The sequence below is a fragment of the Bufo gargarizans genome, chromosome 1, assembly GCF_014858855.1.
Source record: "Bufo gargarizans isolate SCDJY-AF-19 chromosome 1, ASM1485885v1, whole genome shotgun sequence".
Lineage (NCBI taxonomy): Eukaryota > Metazoa > Chordata > Amphibia > Anura > Bufonidae > Bufo > Bufo gargarizans.
The window spans coordinates 273,098,834-273,114,018 of record NC_058080.1 but is presented as its reverse complement, the minus strand read 5'-3'; the positions used below and the strand labels follow the sequence as shown (position 1 = coordinate 273,114,018).

Sequence of the window (15,185 nt, the reverse complement as noted above, 5' to 3'; positions counted from 1 at the left end):
GTTTCTTCCATAGACTGCAATGGTAATTCAGTGCAGTCTATGGAAGAAGTGATCAGATGATCGCATGTTAAAGTACCCTAGGGGGATTTTTTAAAAAGTTAAAAAAAGTTTTACAAAAGTTTTAAACATATACAAAAATAAAAATTCCAATCCCCACCTTTTCCCCGTTTTAAAAATATCAATAAATAAACAATAAAAATAAAGATCCAAATCCTGGTATCTATAGAAACTACAGTTGGCAAAAAACTCACACAGCTCTGTAGATGTAACTATAAAAAAGGCATGGGGGTCAGAATATGACAATGCATTTTTTTCCAAAGTTTTTATTTTTTACTTAATTATTAAAATAAGACTGACCTGGAGAATAAAGACAACAGGTTAGTTTTACCACATAGGTGATGCTTTAAAAATGAAACCTATTTTTTTTTTTTTACCCCATACCTTTTCTTTTCCAGCTTTCCACTACATCATATGCAATATTAAGTGGTGCCATTAGAAAGCACAACTTATCCTGCAAAATACAATGCCTCATACAGCTATGTAAACGGAAAAATAAAATAAAAAAGTTATGGCTCTAGGAAGGCTGGGAGTAAAAACAAAAACACAAAAAACAGAGAATCACCTGGTAATGAAATTGTTTAAAAAAACGGAAAATTCGCAAAGGAAACCTCTATGATGATCAAATACAGGTTAACATTGGAAGATGAATGCATTTGAGGCATGAAAACTTGAGAAACTTAAAAAGGAAAGCGGATGAGCCCTATGACAAAAAGCATACTGTTTTGCCTAATATTTTTTAGTCAAATGATTGCCATATTCTAGCATACATTTCGAAATTTTTACATTATGTTCTTGTTACTATAAAAGTTAAAATGCACTGCTTGATTTTAAATGTGGCGCAGTGTTTATTATTGTTTGTTGGTCGTTCTTTTACGGCCTTGTTTTTGTTTTTTTCCTTTAATATAAATGAAAACTTTACATCCAATGTCTTTTATCCTGCATACTTGTAATGTGATGAGCAAATTATACTGTACTGTACGGTAATTTGACATTGTGGAAGATGATGTATGCTATGATTTTCTAATAAAAAAAATTGTGAAATAAAAGTTAAAATGCATTAAAAAAGGAAAAATTTGTCTCTGTAAAAAAATCTAGAAGTAAATAATCCCTTAGGCAGCCCACCTGTACCAACAGGACTGTTTCCCTTGAGATGTATGCAGTGTACATATTTGGGTTGTTATAGATGTGTCACAGCAGACAGGATACAAGATACACAGGATATAAACAAACATGTGTCTAGACAAGAAGCTTGGTATAGAGGTCACCTCCTGACAAATCCCTACCAGCTCTCCCTAGGCTTCTTTGCCCACGTTTACACCCTGAAGGTGGGAATAATGTGTCCTCGTGCCTAGGCTGAAGATTCCCTAGAGTCTCTAAGATGGTGAAAGGGGGAAAGAGGAAGCCTGCTCCTCAGGACCTAGAGGGGGCAGGCGTCTCTCTAACAGCCTAGACAGACAACCACAAGAAAACAAAAACCAACTTATCTTTTACTGAGCAGCAACAGCAAATCCTTCCTTTCTTCCTTCCTCTGAGCCAGACAGAAGCTATAACCCGCACAGGACACTGGGAGTGGGCGTAATTTAAACTCAAACCAACAACCCCACCCAGTGCACCTGAAGGGAGGCGGATATAGCTCAATTCCAAAACAAAAACAAAAAGGCTACACACGCGCTGCTAACCTGGCAGACCTCCGCACATAGCCTGAGCAGGGCATGACCAGATGAGAGTATTGCAGTGTTGTCATATGAATGCAATACACAGACGACCCGCTACTAGGTAGACAGAATTCTGATGTCCCGACCAAAGAAAACATTGAAGATGCTGTAGCAGTCACTGATAGGCCATCAACGCTATCATGTCATAAACCCCTTTAGGGATAGGCCAGAAAACCTCTTTCAACAAGAGGAGCTATAATGATGGTGCCTTGTAATATACTGCAGCTCAGTGAGAATGCATGTACTGTGTAATGCATAGTCACTCAATGGGTAGCAGGCTGTAGCTTTGTATGAAAGGAGAGATGCTTTCAGGGAGGGGAAACATTTTTTGTATTGGGCCCTGTGAATAGCTATCCACATCTGAATACAAAACGGTGGGACACTTTAATCCCTGCCCAATTCCACCTGAGTATGTCCTTGAAATGACTTCTTCTGAAGCCAATGGCAATGATTTCTATGTACACCTCTGATTGCAAAGGTTTGTAGTTGCATATGGCAAGTTTTCATTTTTCTTAAAAGGGTTGTCCAAGTTGTAACGAAATCTGAGGTAGATTTTCCTGAACTGGCATTATCAATAGCTGATTGTATGTCAGTGTCTTTGGATCTATTAAGGAGTTATGCAAATTGTGCCTCTAGATGCCAACCAGTCTGCAAAAAGGTGAGACACTCCACATTCTCAGAGGAAACTCCATTTAGCACTGGCCTGCTACTTACAAGCCATATGAGCATACTAATGAAGACCTGGAAGGGGACACTAAAAATGCAGGGCAACCCCAGACATGGTGGCTGCTATCCCAGCAGGTGGTCTAAGCCATTCATTAGGTGGATTAAATAATATCAGAAGCCATAACTCCGACCTCATAACACCCACATCCTCAAAACCCTAGTAATTGTGTTCAGCCTGACATGGGCTTCTAGGAGAAGTCTAGACACACCATACTGGACATGAGGCATTTCTTGGTATTCAGGATCTGGCCTTCTGGAAATCATAACTCGATTATATTTGGTGTCTGTATGACTGGGACGAGGCGACTCAGATTATGGGATCTTTACCTGTACCCGCAGTCCTGTCATACGGCAAGAAATTAACATGATTCATAATGCCACATCGGTCAGCCGTTTCGGAAGGTCGGGGCAAAAACCTGAATAATATCAGACGTCCCCGAATGCCGGACCGAAAGGAGGGAGGTTCCATCACAGCCCACCCCTTGGATGAGGGGGGATCAAAATGGGTGGTCGGGAACAGTTAATTGTCAGCCATTTGGGGATCCACATTGTTTGGCGTGACTGCTCGTATCCTCGGCTGTCCCCACAGCCGGAATATAACTGCTGCATCTCAATAAGCCAATATTCTGTATTTTATCCCTTTTATTTTTTCTGTTTACTGCATTGTTATTGTATGTAATGTATATTTTAGTTTTTTTATATTTTATCTGACACCTTCTTTTTGTATTGCACTGCACTATTGTGTATTAAATTTAAAGTCCCTTCTATGTATTCTTATAGAACTTGATAGTGTTTCAGAGGATTTTAGGTTCCATATAGATAACTCGTGCTACAGTGTTAATTCTGGGTTGAGAGAATATGTGAGTATAGGCCCCTATTGCCTTATTGCGTTAGTATCAGATTGGTGTGGGTCTGACTCCTGGGACCCCTGTTGATCAGCTGTTTGAAGAGGTTGTGGTGCTCCAGTGAGCACTATGGCCTCTTACTAGGCCTGTCATGTCAAGTTCATTGGCCACATGGCCTAGGTGCAGCTGTCCCCTTCAAGTGAATGGCACTGGGCTGCAATATTAAGCACAGCCGCTATCCAATGGCTTGGTAAGCTGTGAGGAGGCAGCAGCTCTCACTGGAGCTCCATGACCTCTTCAAACAGCTGATCAGTGGAGATACCAAGAGTCGAACCCCCACCTACAGTTGCAAGAAAAAGTATGTAAACCCTTTGGAATTATATGGATTTCTGCACAAATTGGTCATAAAATGTGATCTGATCTTCATCTAAGGGTACTTTCACACTTGCGTTTTTCTTTTCCGGCATAGAGTTCCGTCACAGGGGCTCTATACCGGAAAATAACTGATCAGGCATATCCCCATGCATTCTGAATGGAGAGTAATCCATTCAGTTTGCATCAGGATGTCTTCAGTTCAGTCGTTTTGACTGATCAGGCAAAAGAGAAAACCGTAGCATGCTACGGTTTTATCTCCGGCGAAAAAAACTGAAGACTTGCCTGAATGCCGGATCCGGCATTTTTTTCCATAGGAATGTATTAGTGCCGGATCCGGCATTCAAAATACCGGAATGCCGGATCCGTTTTTCCGGTCTGCGCATGCGCAGACCTTTAAAAATGAAAAAAAAAAAAAAAAAACAGATCCGTTTTGCCTGATGACACCGGAAAAACGGATCCGGTATTGCAATGCATTTTTCTGACTGATCAGGCATTTTTCTGACTGATCAGGATCCTGATCAGTCTGAAAAATGCCTGATCAGTCAGAAAAAATGACATCCGTTTGCATACAATTTGCCTGATCAGGCAGTCAGTTCAGGCAACGGAACTGCCTGCCGGAATCAAGCAACGCAAGTGTGAAAGTACCCTAAGTCACAACAATAGACAATCACAGTCTGCTTAAACTAATAACACACAAAGAATTAAATGTTGCCATGTTTTTATTGAACACACCATGTAAACATTCACAGTGCAGGTGGAAAAAGTATGTGAACCCTTGGATTTAATAACTGGTTGAACCTCCTTTGGCAGCAATAACTTCAACCAAACGTTTCCTGTAGTTGCAGATCAGAAGTGCACAACGGTCAGGAGTAATTCTTAACCATTCCTCTTTACAGAACTGTTTCAGTTCAGCAATATTCTTGGGATGTCTGGTGCGAATCGCTTTCTTGAGGTCATACCACAGCATCTCAATCGGGTTGAGGTCAGGACTCTGACTGGGCCACTCCGGAAGGCGTATTTTCTTCTGTTTAAGCCATTCTGTTGTTGATTTACTTCTATGCTTTGGGTCGTTGTCCTGTTGCAACAAACATCTTCTGTTGAGCTTCAGCTGGTGGACAGATGGCCTTAAGTTCTCCTGCAAAATGTCTTGAGAAACTTTGGAATTCATTTTTCCTTCGATGATAGCAATCCGTCCAGGCCCTGACTCAGCAAAGCAGCCCCAAACCAGGATGCCCCCACCACCATACTTCACGGTTGGGATGAGGTTTTGATGTTGGTGTGCTGTGCCTCTTTTTCTCCACACATAGTGTTGTGGTTTCATCTGTCCACAGAATATTTTGCCTGTACTGCTGTGGAACATCCAGGTGCTCTTGTGCAAACTGTAAACGTTCAGCAGTGTTGTTTTTGGACAGCAGTGGCTTCCTCTGTGGTATCCTCCCATGAAATCCATTCTTGTTTAGTGTTTTATGTATTGTAGATTCACTAACAGGGATGTTGGCTTATGCCAGAGACTTTTGTAAGTCTTTAGCTGACACTCTAGGATTCTTCTTCACCTCATTTAGCAGTCTGCGCTGTGCTCTTGCAATCATCTTTACAGGATGGCCTACTCCTAGGGAGAGTAGCAGCAGTGCTGAACCTTCTCCATTTATAGACAATTTGTCTTACCGTGGACTGATGAACAGCAAGGCTTTTGGAGATACTTGTATAACCCTTTCCAGCTTTATGCAAGTCAACAATTCTTAATCGTAGGTCTTCTGAGAGCTCTTTTGTGTGAGGCATCATTCACATCAGGCAATGCTTCTTGTAAAAAGCAAACCCAGAACTGGTGTGTGTTTTTTATAGGGCAGCTGTAACCAACACCTCCAATCTCATCTTATTGATTGGACTCCAGTTGGCTGACACCTCACTCCAATTAGCTCTTGGAGATGTCATTAGTCTAGGGGTTCACATACTTTTTCCACCTGCACTGTGATTGTTTACATGGTGTGTTCAATACAAAAACATGGTAACATTTAATTATTTGTGTGTTATTAGTTTAAGCAGACTGTGATTGTCTATTGTTGTGACTTAGATGAGGATCAGATCACATTTTATGACCAATTTGTGCAGAAATCCATATCATTCCAAAGGGTTCACATACTTTTTATTGCAACTGTATCTGATACTGATTTTGAGGATACTGTAGGTCATCAGTATTAAACACTCTGAAACCCCTTTTACTGTCTAGTATATACTTTTTATGTGTATTTAGTATAATAATAATACACAAAGAATATCATCTAGATTTTATAATTTGAAAGATAATAATACTTTTCTCAATTCACAGTGATCAGCTTAATACTGAACCATTCAGTTCTGAAATCTGTAAAGTACATTGGCCACTGTTAGAAGACACCTTCTCAAGCATGTAAGTATCAGTCATTCTGGATCAGATTTGTATATCCTACTTGTTAGGCCTCATGCACACGACCGTTGTGTGTTTTGCGTTCCGCAATTTGCAGAACCGCATGGACAGCCTTTACTATAACTGCCTATTCTTGATGATTTGCTTAGTAGTGGTATGTTATATAATTACAAAATTGGCATACATCTTTTAGTACGCTATAAATAAAGTACGGTATTATAAGAACTGTTTTAGTGACATCTGGTGGCCTTACTGAACATTGCCGTCAATGATACCGAAAGAAAACAAATGGGGTACTTATAGCGTAAAATCAAATAACCATCTTTATTAATCAATACAAAATATAAATAATGAATCAGCAGGCAAAAAAAGATACGATGGAAGATAGATACAGAGCGAGTACAGGGGTGCAACCACACAAATTGGCAGATTAAATTACATGGATACTTTAAATATGGGGACCACCATATATCACATGCTGCTGCCTACCACTAATTGCAAATAATCTCCAACAATGTCTGCAAGTACACTATAAAGTATATGCATAAAATCTCACACACACACACACACACACACACACACACACGCGTCACACACCTTCTATGGGATGATAAATCTTATTTCTCTTATGGCTAAAGTGTGACACTGAGTGAGAGTAAACAAACAAAGGAAAAGACCGGCACTCACTTTTTCTTCAAAAGTTTTTCTCTTTATTCGCCACACATCAAATGTTCAGTGACGCGCGTTTCGGCTCTGCTACGAGCCTTTCTCAAACCAATGGCATATAACAAAGTCAAACAGTATACGTGATTTAAATAGACCGCCACAGCGGAAATGACATCATGTAGTCATGGTGATTTAGACAAACAAATAGACTAAAAAGAAAAAAAGAGCAAAAGGGGAAGGGAACAAAAGGAAAAAAAGGAAAAACAAAGTAACAATTTAAATAATCAGATACACGTGAGAAGCGGCCCAATCGCAACAGCATCAATGAAAAAGGTAGCAATTATAGATTCTTATGAAATTCTCTAGATAATCGTAGTAGCTTGCAGTTCAGATGATGCGGTTGGGGAGTTCCTCACGTTTTCTGTAGAAATACAAGAAAACAAAGTATAAGCTTGACATACACTTAAAAAGAACAAACATCTACAGGAAGCTGTGGAGATCATACTCCCGGTTTAACCCCATGGGTTCCAGTGTCTGAAGTGTATGAATCCAATAGGATTCACGCTTCTTTAACATTTTCAATCGATTACCACCTCTTCGAGGTTGTTGTACCTGCTCAATAATTTGAAAGCACAGTTGCGCAATATTGTGCTTACAGCGATCAAAATGGTAAGGGACCGGTAAAAGTAAATTGTTTTTTCTGATAGTGGACTTGTGCTTGGAGAAGCGGTCCTTCATACGCATGGATGTTTCACCTATATATAACAATCCACAAGGGCACTTGAGTAAATATATGATAAAACTGCTATTACATGTGAAGAGGCCTCGAACTGGAAAGCGCTTGCCTGTATGGGGATGCGTAAAATATTCCCCTTTGATTACACTTGATCAGTGTATACACCCTAGGCAAGGGAATGTGCCCTTTCTAGGAGTAGATAAAGTCTTCTGGCGCTTCTCAGTTTGAGCACTACCCACATCTGCCCTCACTACCATATCGCGAATGTTTTTATTACGTTTGTAACACAATAATGGAGGACTTTTAAATTCCTCAATAGAGGGATAAGCTCTGGACAAAATGTTCCAATGCTTAGAAAAAATAAAACGACACCTATTAACCCATGGATGAAACTTGGTGACAAATGGTATACGTGACCCCCTAGACTCCTGTTTAGGGGTCAAGGAGGTAACCCTACCTCTCTCACTATCCAGCAGTGCTGTGGGATACCCTCTATTCTCAAATCTCATAGACATTTCATCAAGACGTTTTTCTTTCACTTCAGTATTGGAAACAATCCTACGTACCCTTTGAAACTGGGAATGGGGTAATGCTTTTTTTACTGTGGGGGGATGATAGCTTGAGAAATGGAGAAGGGAATTTTTGTCGGTATTTTTAATATACAGATCAGTCACAATTGACCCACTTGCACCCTTAATAACCAGGGTGTCCAAAAAATTAATTTCATGATCACTAAAGTGCAGAGTAAACTGCAGCTCGGGCCAAATTGAATTTAAAAAATCTGAAAAGGCACGAAGGGATCGAATGCCGCCCCGCCATACACAAAACACGTCATCGACGAATCTTCGCCAAAAAATACAATGGATTTTAAACAGATCATTGCTGTAAATATGTTTATCTTCAAACCATGACATGTATGAATTTGCATATGGCGGTGCGGCATTCGAGCCCATCGCGGTCCCACAGCACTGCTGGTAGTAGGTGTCCTGAAATAAAAAGTAATTTTCAGTTAGGATAATTTCAAGTAGCTTCAAAAAGAATTCTTTAGCACCTTCACTGTGAGAGGAGAAGGATAAAAGCCACTCAACAGCCCGTATACCCTTCCAGTGAACAATAGAAGTGTACAGAGAACAAACATCGAAGGTTACTAATAAATCATCATCCTGTAACACCAGGGTCCCAACCTCACGCAAAAATTGATTCGTATCAAGCAGGAAAGATGGCATATTTTTAGTCAGGGGTGTCATAACCTTTTCAAGTAAAATAGCTGGTGGAGACAAAATAGAGTCAGTCAAGGCCACAATAGGCCGACCCGGTGGCTGAGTCAAAGATTTGTGCACTTTGGGCAGTGTATAAAACACCGGTGTTACAGGATGATGATGATTAATCAGATATTCCCCCAATTTGGGATCAATAATCTGCTGTGAAATGAATATATCAACCAAAGTACACAATTTCTTTTTAATAATATATACCGGATCGCCATCCAATGGACTATATACATCAGTATTGGCCAGCTGGCCCAGAATCTCATTAACGTAATACTCCTTGTCCATCAGGACAAGAGCACCCCCCTTGTCAGCAGGCTTGAAAATCAGGCTATTGTCCCCCAATAGGTTGTCAATAGCCTGCTTTTCAAGACGCGACAAGTTGTGGTTCACATGGAATCCACTTTGTCGTATTTCCTGTAAAGATTTTGACATGTCTATAATTGCTACCTTTTTCATTGATGCTGTTGCGATTGGGCCGCTTCTCACGTGTATCTGATTATTTAAATTGTTACTTTGTTTTTCCTTTCTTTCCTTTTGTTCCCTTCCCCTTTTGCTCTTTTTTTCTTTTTAGTCTATTTGTTTGTCTAAATCACCATGACTACATGATGTCATTTCCGCTGTGGCGGTCTATTTAAATCACGTATACTATTTGACTTTGTTATATGCCATTGGTTTGAGAAAGGCTCGTAGCAGAGCCGAAACGCGCGTCACTGAACATTTGATGTGTGGCGAATAAAGAGAAAAACTTTTGAAGAAAAAGTGAGTGCCGGTCTTTTCCTTTGTTTGTACCTGGACTTCGGCCCTGGACTCGTGCACCACGCCTACAAACGGAGTGCCGGCTGACCCTTGTTGAAATACTGAGTGAGAGTAAACGTACATATGGAATAAAAATGAGTCCTAATTCTAAAAAATGTCAGGCAATGTATGAAAGGATATAGACATTAGTATGCTCCAAATATCAGATAATATTCAGGCACTTATAGATCAGCTACATACTTCAAAATGTGTGTTGCATCACATAAACAACGCTGCACATACTCAATGTGAAAAAAACAATGGGGAAATAGCCCCAATATAGATGGTAAGATAAGTAAATAGCGGCACACACGTACATGGTAAAGGCAATCCCACTCAATAAATTAATGACCCGGCATGTCCTAAAATCAAATAACCTTAACATACACTGGGACATAATACCACCGGCGTAGGACACCCCAGGCTAGAAATACCTCGACGCGCGTTTCACCCCTCAAGGCTTCGTCAGGAGGTGATACTAAATAGAAAGAATGGGATGTCTATATATTCTTTTATACATTGCCTGACATTTTTTACAATTTGGACTCATTTTTATTCCATATGTGCTTTTACTCTCACTCACAGTGTCACACTTTAGCCACGAGTGTTATAGGAAAATAAGGTTTATCATCCCATAGAGGGTGTGTGACGCATGTGTGTGTGAGATTTTACTCATATACTTTATAGTGTACTAGCAGGCATTGTTAGAGATTATTTGCAATTCGTGGTAGGCAGCAGCATGTGATATATCGTGGTCCCCATATTTAAAGTATCTATGTAATTTTAGACATCTAGCAATTTGTGTGGTTGCACCCCTGTACTCTGCTGATGCATTATTTATATTTTGTATTGATTAATAAAGATGGTTATTTGATTTTACGATACAAGTACCCCATTGGTTTACTTTTGGTAGTTTTAATAGATGTATTAGACCTCTGGGTGACCTTTAATGAGAAGTAAGAGGTTTGTGTAGGTTATTTTTATTGCAGTCAATGATTCCTGAATCCTGAAGCCGGTTCGCCGAATTTCTAGGGAAAAATTTGCTTTGATCGGAATTCATTTGCGGTGAATTACGTTAAAAAAAAGTCTATTTCCGGGCTGCAGAGAACCTTTATAGTTGTGTAGAACACTGTGCCTTGAAGTAACACACATAGGGAGTCTGCTGTGGTAGTGAAATAATACTGTGAGTTCGTATGACATGCAGATGATAGGCGTCACTCTTAGAATCACTGCCTTCTTCACTTATTGGGGCAGTCACGGGGCAAAAACTGACTAAATAACTGAAGTATAAACTCAGCCTTACAGGTCGATGTTAGCATCAAGAAGAAGCGCACTCCTTTTACACCCTCATCAGCCGATTCCACATAGATGTCTACAGAACCAGTTTTAATAAAACGCTTATACAAGTAGAGCCCCCCGACAGAGTGGAAAGGGTGTCAGCGGTAAGTTTGTGTTGACATCACTGATTATTTGGCCTTCCTCTGATATGTCAGAACAATAACCCACAAAAAACGGATCCTGTCTGTGGAGCATACGCCTTCACTCACTCAGTCAGCATTTGCTCAATAATCTATCAGTATTGCTAATGCCAAAAACAGGAGTGGATCCAAAACAGAGATGACACGTGAATGGAATATTTGCATGTCTTCTGTGTTTTGTACCCACTCCTGCTTTTGGCTACCAAATCATAAGCCAATTCTGATGGGACGATAAAGGTCTTACAGCTGCTACACAGACAGGATCCGATGTGCGTCTCATTTTTCCTTCCTTCTGACAGATCAGAAGAAGTATTAAATAAGTGATGATGTCAGCAAGGCCGAAAAGCAAAATAGTGGCCCAGTCATGAAGTGGGGAGGGTGGGAACAGCATGAGAAGTCCACAGAGTGGACCTATGACATATTGATGAGGTGGAAGCAGCATGAGGAGACCACAGAGTGGCCCAATAACAGAGTGTGGAGGTGGCGGCAACAGCAGCAGCATCAGGAGGCCACAGAATGGCAAAGTGACATAATGTGGATATGCCAGCAGCAGGAGGATACCACAGAATGGCAAGGTGACATAGTGTGGAAATCGCAGCAGCAGGAGGATACCACAGAGTGGCAAGGTGACAGTGTGGAGATGATCGCAGCAGCAGGAGGATATCACAGAGTGGCAAGGTGACATAATATGGATATGGCATCAGCAGCAGCAGGAGGATACCACAGAGTGGAAAGGTGACATAGTGTGGATATGCCAGCAGCAGCAGGAGGATACCTCAGAGTGGCAAGGCGACATAGTGTGGATATGGCAGCAGCAGCAAGAGACCACAGAGTGGCAAGGTGACATAGTGTGGATATGGCAGCAGCAGCAAGAGACCACAGAGTGGCAAGGTGACATAGTGTGGATATGTCACGGAAGGTGTACAGGAAACAAGACAACAAAATGAACATATGACTCACTGGATCCAAAACTAAGGAACAAAAAGGGAGACCCCTGCATCAGACCTGGCACTCTCCCTGACTGCTCAGCCTATGCGAAAATCCCAATGGTAGATGATCGCATATCCTCGTACCTCGACTGTATAACACCTGAACACCCTATAATAGTGAGGGGACACGAGCACCGGCTCCCTACACTAGACACGGAGGGAGTCAGGGTCACCTGGGATCCAGCAAACAGAAAATCACTAATAAATGTACAGCACTTATCTTGTAGAAGACTGGAAAATAGGATCAGCATGCACACACACTCCAGGAAGTTGTATAAGCCGCACACTAATGCATTATGGGGAGGAATTTAAAGGGATGCAATCAGTCCAACTACATGACAGCTGAGAGAGGCTAACGAGATGAGGAACTGAAAACCAAAACAAAGAAAACTCAAGGAGGAGGTTCTGAAAGGCTTCTGTCAGAGCTTCTCAGCTGTCTGGTTGTGACAGTACCCCTCCCTCTACGAGTGGACTCCGGACACTCAGAGCCACCTTCTCAGGATGGGACCTATGGAAAGCCCTGATGAGACGAGTGGCCTTAATGTCAGTCACTGGGACCCACATCCTCTCCTCAGGACCATAACCCTCCCAATGAACGAGGTACTGGAGAGAACCGCGGACAAGACGAGAATCCACAAACCTGAAATTCAAGATTCCCATCAACCATAATCGGAGGAGGAGGCAAAGGCGAGGGTACAATGGGTTGAACATAAGGTTTCAATAAGGACTTATGAAAAACATTATGGATCTTCCAAGTCTGAGGAAGATCAAGACGGTAGGCAACAGGATTGATGACAGACAGGATTTTGTAAGGCCCAATAAACCTAGGACCCAACTTCCAGGAGGGAACCTTCAATTTGATATTCTTGGTAGACAACCACACCAGATCACCAACATTCAGGTCCGGACCAGGCACACGTCTCTTATCTGCCACACGCTTATATCTCTCACTCATGCCCTTTAGATTATCCTGAATCTTTTGCCAAATAGATGACAAAGACTAGGAGAATCTGTCCTCATCAGGTAAACCAGAAGACCCTTCTCCCGAGAAAGTCCCAAACTGCGGATGAAACCCATATGCACCAAAAAATGGTGACTTATCAGAGGACTCCTGACGACGGTTATTTAAAGCAAACTCAGCAAGGGACAAAAAAAGAACACCAATCCTCCTGATTCTCCGCTACAAAACAGCACAGATATGTCTCCAGATTCTGATTGACGCGCTCTGTCTGGCCATTCGACTGCGGGTGGAAAGCAGAAGAGAATGACAACCGAACCCCCAAGCGAGAACAGAAAGCCTTCCAGAATCTGGAAACAAACTGCGTGCCCCTATCAGAGACTATGTCTGAAGGAATACCATGCAATTTGACAATGTGATCAATAAATGCCTGCGCCAACGTCTTAGCATTGGGCAAACCAGGAAAAGGGATGAAATGCACCATTTTGCTAAAACGGTCCACCACCACCAGAATCACAGTCTTCCCCGAGGAACAAGGCAGGTCCGTTATGAAGTCCATGGACAGATGTGTCCAAGGACGGGAAGGAATGGGTAAGGGAAGGAGAGGACCTGATGGCCGTGAATGAGGGACTTTGGCACGAGCGCAAGTCTCGCAGGCTGCCACAAAACCCTCAACCGACTTACGAAGCGCAGGCCACCAGAATCTCCGAGCGATGAGATCCACTGTGGCTCTTGCCCCCGGGTGCCCAGCAAGGACCGTATCGTGGTGTTCCTTAAAAATCTTGTGTCTTAAAGCGAGAGGCACAAACAACCTCCCAGGAGGACAAAGATCAGGAGCCTCTGACTGGGCTGCCTGCACCTCTGCCTCCAATTCAGGAAAAAGAGCAGAGACCACCACACCTTCAGCCAAAATGGGACCTGCTGGAAAACAACGTGACAGGGCATCTGCCTTCACATTCTTAACCCCAGGGCGGAACGTGACAACAAAATTAAACCTTGAAAAGAACAAAGACCATCTGGCCTGTCTCGGGTTCAGACGCTTGGCTGACTCCAAGTAGGCCAGATTTTTATGGTCAGTAAACACGGTAATAGGGTGTCTGGCTCCCTCTTGCCAATGGCGCCATTCCTCAAAAGCCAACTTGATGGCCAACAATTCCCTATCTCCCACATCGTAATTTCTCTCTGCGGAGGAGAGTTTCTTCGAGAAAAAGGCACACTGTCGCCATTTGGCAGGAGAGGAACCCTGAGACAAGACCGCACCCACACCCACCTCAGAAGCATCAACCTCAACTATGAAGGGTAGAGAAATATCAGGTTGTACCAAGATGGGAGCGGAAGCAAAACTCTCCTTGATATTAGAAAAGGCCTTACGCGCCTCTACCGACCAGGAAGAAAAATCTACCCCCTTTCTGGTCATATCAGTGAGTGGTTTAACAATAGAGGAATAATTCAAAATAAACTTCCTGTAATAATTGGCAAAGCCCAAAAAACACATCAGCGCCTTCTGATTCTCAGGAAGCTCCCACTCAAGCACAGCGCGGACCTTCTCAGGGTCCATGCGAAAACCAGAAGCGGAGAGAAGAAACCCCAGAAATTTAATTTCTGGAACCGCAAACACACATTTTTCCAGTTTCGCATATAATTTATTCTCCCGCAGGATGAGCAAGACCTGACGTAAGTGTTCCTTATGAGTTTTGAAATCAGGAGAAAAAAAATCTAAATGTCATCCAAATACACTAAAACAAATTTTCCCATTAAATGATAAAAAATGCTGTTCACGAAATGCTGAAAAACGGCTGGGGCATTCATCAAACCAAAAGGCATAACCAAATTCTCAAAATGGCCCTCAGGGGTATTGAAGGCCGTCTTCCATTCGTCTCCTTATCTGACCCTGACCAGGTTGTATGCCCCTCTTAGATCTAATTTGGAAAATACTTTAGCCCCAACAATCTGGTTAAACAGGTCCGGGATCAGAGGAAGCGGATAAGGGTCACGAATAGTGATACTGTTCAGCTCCCTGAAATACAGACAAGGTCTTAACCACTTCAGCCCCGCTAGCTGAAACCCCCTTCATGACCAGAGCACTTTTTACACTTCGGCACTACACTCCTTTCACCGTTTATCGCTCGGTCATGCAACTTACCACCCAAATGAATTTTACCTCCTT

General features: G+C 42.1%; 1 protein-coding gene across 2 annotated transcripts in view; it reads left to right on the top strand.

The window, feature by feature from the left end:
• Positions 1 to 15,185, top strand: part of ABCG2 (ATP binding cassette subfamily G member 2 (Junior blood group)) — a 217,783-nt gene that overhangs the window by 25,906 nt on the left and 176,692 nt on the right. For both annotated transcript variants that reach the window (XM_044303257.1, XM_044303266.1), the window contains exon 2: positions 6,048 to 6,128. The gene's annotated coding sequence lies outside the window, so the exon portion shown is untranslated. The remainder of the gene's footprint in view (positions 1 to 6,047; positions 6,129 to 15,185) is intronic.